The following is a 6000-nucleotide window of genomic DNA, read 5'->3' on the forward strand; positions in this document are numbered from 1 at the left end:
TGCTATACAGCAGAAACTAACACAACAGTATAAAGCAACTATACTCCAAAAAAAAAAAACCCAGACCAAATTCTAGTAACAATAGAAAACTCAGGCATAGTATGCTTTGTTTTTCTCTTTGTTGAAAATATATATACCCTCATATAATAAATATTCTTTCTATTGAATTATTTTAATTTAATTAACTTGACCAAGATTTCATAAAGAATTCTAGAACTCATATTTTTCACACTCCCTTCCCACTTTGAATGAGTTTAAGAACCTCTGTGTTCATGTGATTTTTAAGACTGAGGTTAAAAAAAATGTATGATTTGACATATATATTTATTTTTTTGGTTGCTTGACTGTGTTTTAGTAGCAGACAACTCCAAACTTCCCAATTTAAACAGATCTTGGCACTCGCATGGCCCTCCTGATGTGATACCTGGCTCTCTGTGGCACATGCTGAATTGCACAGGTGGAGATGCTGGGGGCTGGGGTCAGCACCCTGTGGCTCACGTCCTTGAGGAACCTGTTCTCCCTGAGCTCCTTGGGAAGCTCTGGCTGGCCCCACAGCACATCTTGCTTCTTCCTTGATAACAGCAGTGATGTTGTAAATCTGGTGCCTCCATACTCAGAAGACATGGAGTCCTTCCAGGCCTTGGTGGGCAGGGTCTGTTCAGCCCACTGGTTCCGGTTATAGCCTCCCCTTCCTAGAGGCTGAGGAATGAATATGGAAGCCAAGTCTGGTCAAATAGCCTGGAAGGGGCATGTACTGATGAGCTGCTGGGAAAGTGCCCCTCACTTTAACCTGGGGCTGGACGGGCTTCACTCTCTCCCTTTGGATATGCCTGTGTTGGTTGGGTAGCTAGCTGGTGATGAGGAGGTAAGGCAAGGGGCAGACCCAGTAGAACAGGGCATCAAACGTCCTTATGGAGCTGCTGAACTTACCTGTTCCTTGTTGGTAGCTGGTTGATTAGGTTCCATGGCTCTCCAAGTCTTCTATTGGGATGCTCTTTGTTTGTGAGCTGGGCTTAGATTGGGAGAGATTGAAAATTAATGAAGCTGAGCATTAGGAATGTTCTTCCATCCCTGAAGGTTCCCTTCTTCACTGTGTTTTGCCCCCTTAGAGGGATGGAGGAGGGGGTTATGGTTTAGGGAGAAATCTGGTTGGGCCAGATTAGAACTCTATGAATTTAGAGAAAAGATTGTCAGGAGCCAGGGGTCAGAGACACTAAAATAGAAGTTGGCTGAGATGGCAGAGACATCCGAGTCTGACCTGGTAGTCCCAAATGGACCCAGAGGACAAGGAGAAGGGGCAATTCCTGGGGAAATAGTGGGACGACCCTGGGAGCCTGTGAAAAGCCACGAAGGGGATGGGACAGAAGGAAGGACGGAGAACTGTGGAGGGCTGAGGAACATGCATAAAGAGTGTGGAAAAGTACTGGGAGCAACAAAGAGGGAGTCTCAAATTACAGAGGTCTAAGAAGCATCGTGCTAGGGACCCCACTGCTCCTGACAATGGTGTGACCCGGATCTTGCACAGAGAAAGCATTGTTTTGCCTGTTATTGCATCCTGGAGAGTCCAAACTTGCACTAGCAATGGAAATTTTGTGGGGAAGCTTTCAGCTCCAAGTAGGGGAAGGTGTTCTAACCATCCTTACCCCATCGGTAGGATGAATTGCTGCAGGAGATAATGGGCTCCTTGGAGCCTTGTGACTACTTGGTGGGGGGAGGTGACATAATGGGAAGTTCTCAAGCACTGACTGGATGATTCAGACCCAGGGGTCTGTGATTCTAGAAGGCTGTGATGCCTGAAAGAATCAACACAGGGACTGTGAGAAGTGACTGGGACATCACCTAGGATTCAAAGGAACAGAGCTGGGGTTTCCTACCTTGCTTAGCTCCTCTTCTGCCCACCTACCTGTGGTCTCTGAATGCTTGGCCAGGGAAGAGAATCAGTGTGGGGACTAGCCAGGATAGTTTCCAAACTCATTTCTGCCCTTGACAGCTGTGTGGCCTGGAACATTCCTTACCCTCTTGACTTCCTTATCTGTAAAATGGGTCTTACTAGGGGATCAGAAGTGCCGTGTCAGAAGGACCTGTCCAGAGCCGATGCCAGGAAATGGAGGCTAATGCATAAGTGAACAAAGTAAACTGCGCCACGGCCAACCCTATGTAGGCTCATTAACATGGGATCCTACCCAATGAACCAATGATACCCCAGACTGGGGCACAGCCTGGCCCTGACATCATGGAGAACCAGGGTAAAAGGAGAAGCTGTTCTTTGAGATGACAGGGCTCACCCAGGGCTTCGCTTACTATATTGTTTCATTTCATGCTACACCAACCAGAGCCCCTGTGTATTGCAGCCATAGGAAGGCTAGTTGACTCAAGAAAGTTACCATGGGATTTCCGTGGTGGTCCAGGGGTTAAGACTCTATGCAAGTTTGATCCCTGTTTGGAGAACTAAGATCCCATGTGTCATACAGCATGGCAAAAAAAAAAAAAAGGAATTTACCATAATTCAAGTCCTGACTCCAGGGCTGTGAAAACCAGTGATGATGTCAGTGACAATTATTATAACTAGCATTTGCTTAGTATTAACAATATTCCAGGTAATGTGCTAAATGCTATATACACAATCTTATTATTATTCTTCACATTTTACAGACAAGGAAGCAGAGGCATGTTGGGTTAAGTGCATTTGCTCAAGCCTACAGAGAACAGAAATGAGGGGAATTTTAGTCCACTTGTCTCAGCTCTGGCCCCTTCTGTCGCCCTCTCTGGTTTTACAGTTGCCTCTGTCACAAAGCTGCCGATGAGAGGAGACCATCCCAGGACCCTTGGGCAGATCTTTCAGGAGGGCTTTGGGTGGAAGCTGGGTGTTAATTCCCTCACTCTTCCTGGATCCTAGGAAGCAGCGGTGGGTGTGGTGAAGCTGTCCACGCTGTCCTCCCAGTGGCAGGCCATGGGAGTGAATGCCTCCCGTGCTGGACTGCAGCTCTCCCTGGGTCTCATCTAGAGCTTCTGTGTGTTGCTATAAATGGTTGCTTCACAGGACTCCCCATCATGCAGGATAGCCATAAATTGTGTACCATTAATAGCAGCACAAAAATTCCAGATGCTTGGGATGGCTCTGGGGAGCATGAGAAATCAAGAAAAGATGAAATGTGGGTGTATACGAATCTTCATCTGTCAAGATTGCAGAAGCTTCAGCAAAACACTAGGAGGCTCACGGGCATAACTCAAGTGAGTGCCTGGCCCTGGAGACAACTCTCTGGAGCTGATCTAAGCCTTTGACCTCGTCAGTTGCCCTGTCACCTCACCCCTCATTTCAGCGTCTGCAGAAGAAAATAGGCCCTCAGACTTGCACCCCTGAACCCCTCGCATTCCTTTTAACTGCATCCTCCCCGTCACCTGTTCTTTCCTTCCAGTGTAGGCACAAGGGTTAATCCTCACACTCATGCTGTCAATCACTGTCCTCATTTGTCCCCTGGGACCTTGGACCTGTATCTTCCTCTTTTGCCTCCACCTTTCCCATCTACTCATCTACAGCTGAGAACAAAGCTATCCTATAAGATGCTATTTTCCCCTGCAAACCACATGCATCCTTTCCTCCCTGCACCACCTAGACTTTTGAGAGTGGCCTAAATTTACCACTCCCTCCCATTATTTCTCTGTGTTTTGTTCCCTTGTCCACCTACTAAAATGTGGCTTCCACCTGGATACATCTCACTGCCACTGTGCCGGCCTGGCAGCTGACCACCAGATCCAGTGGCCTAATGGCTGTGTTCTATCAGCTCCACCTCTTGGATTTTTTCAGCATTTGAAGCTATTAACATCCTTCCTGCTGGAAATGCTCCCTATGACATTAGCCTTTGGCAATCATCCTTCATGCATTAGGGCTTGTGTTCTTTCTTTTTCTTGTGTGTCCTTTGCTGAGTCCTCTTTTCTGTTTCCCTGGTGGTGATCTGTGGTTGGTAGCCTCCAAACGGTTCCAATGATCTCCCCTCCTGGTTTTCATGCCTTGGAGTGTGTCCTCCTGCATTGGGAAGGTTGGTCTGTGCGACTGGATATGCAGAAGTGGTAGTATGTCAGCCTGAGCTTAGGTTATAAGAGCCACGACCTTGGCCACTTTCTCCATCTCAGGGAAGACAGTTGCTGTGTCTTGAGGAGATTGACTGAGAGGCCACATGTTGGGTAACCTACACCTCCTCAACATAGCCACATGAGTGAGCCTAGAAGCAATCCCCTGCCCCAGTTGAACCTTCAGATGACTGTGGCCCCAGCTGACAGCTTGACTAAAATCTTAAGAGGTTCCTAGCTAGACTCACCCAGCTAAGTATGTTGTTTCAAGTTGCTAAGTTTTAGGGTAATCTTTGACTCACCAAGAGTTAACTAATAGATTCTTTGGAACCCGCTTCTCTCTCATCTACTCTACATTCTCTCTAATTTCATAGCTTGAGTGTTACCAGTATGACATTAATCCCAGGGAGGGCCTCTGGCCCAAGCCTCCTTTCCTTAGCTAAACTTCGGCCTGTATATTGGTCACCTATGTGTCAAACTTGCTATGTCCCAAGTTGAACTTAGTATTTCCACTCCATTATTTTCCTGTGTCCTGATTTTTACATCCTGGCTATTAGCCTCATTATTACGCTAGTCACCAAAGCTAGACACATCTGTTTTGAGAAACTCTCTCCCTCTATCTCCAGTTCTTCCAGTTTTAAACCACAATTGCTTCTCATCCTCATCTTCTTGTCTGCTGCTCCAAGTCCTATTTGAGCTCAGCTCTCACTCTCTCTTGCTCAGATAATTGTCATTGTCTGGACTTCCAGCCTCCATCCTGCGCCTGAGTTGTTGGTGGAGATTGCAGATCTTATAAGCTATGACTTTGCTTAATGTCGTCAAAATTTTCTACTGCCTAAAGAATAAAGTCCGAACTCCTTAGGCCAGTATCTCAGGCCTTCTGAAAGCTGCTTCATGCCATCTCTTGAGTCTTTGGCCCGTCGCTTCTTTTCTTTCTCCAGACAGTCTGGGGTCAGCCTCAGCCCCACCAGACACACACTTTCATGTTGTCTTTCCTTGTGCTGTTCTCTCTGTAACATGTTTCCTTTTGCAATAGTCTCTCCTCCTCATCACCATTATACTCATCCTTGAAAGTCCATGTGACTAGAACCTGCCTGATGAATGAATTGTTTTTGATCTCTGCAGCCCCTGCTCCCATCAAAGTACAGTGTGAGAATTTCAGAAGTGTTCCTTCCGGGGTTTCCCTGGTGGTCAAGTGGCTAAGACTCAACACTCCCAGTGCAGTGAACCCAGATTCCATCCCTGGTCAGGGAACTAGATCCCATTAGCCACAACTAAAAGATCCTTCAAGGCTCAGGCAGATAAATAAATGTTTAAAAAAAAGTGTTCACTTCAAGTACAGCAGAGAGGGGGATTCAAGTGAAGGATGGAGGCATGGTGGCTGATTTTTCAGGACATGGAAAGGTTTGAGCTACTTGCCTGCAGTGGGTTTTTCCTATCAACAGTGTATCTTTCATCCTGCAAATCCCTGAGGGGCTCAGCACCCAGAGACACCAAGAACCAAAGAGCAGGGCTCAGGAATGGGCCCAAAGACCGGTGGATAGCTGAAATTCTGTAAATCGAGCAGTTGGACTCTTGGGTCCTTCCCCTTTCATCTGGGGACCCCCATTCCTCTGTTCTGTCCTGCCCTTCTCCTATTTCTCCAATCAACAGAAACCAGAGGCCTATTCTCCAGATGAACTGGATGGTGGCGATGTGTCAGGCCCTGGAAGGCTAGGCAAAGTGGAGGACAGAAGACAGGGATTAGTCAGACTTGGGCTGAGCTGTGGGCTCTTCAGCCCTTTTCTCCTCCCTGACTCCAGAACAGCAGCAGGCAGACCTATACCCCCAGGCAGGCAGCTGGAGGGCTCTTTCTGGAGAGTACAAATAGCCTCAGAGAAGGCCTGGGCACTAACTTTCAGGGAACCAAAAATCTAATGATCTTCTGGTGGA

Source organism: Cervus elaphus, chromosome 15, assembly GCF_910594005.1.
Source record: "Cervus elaphus chromosome 15, mCerEla1.1, whole genome shotgun sequence".
NCBI lineage: Eukaryota > Metazoa > Chordata > Mammalia > Artiodactyla > Cervidae > Cervus > Cervus elaphus.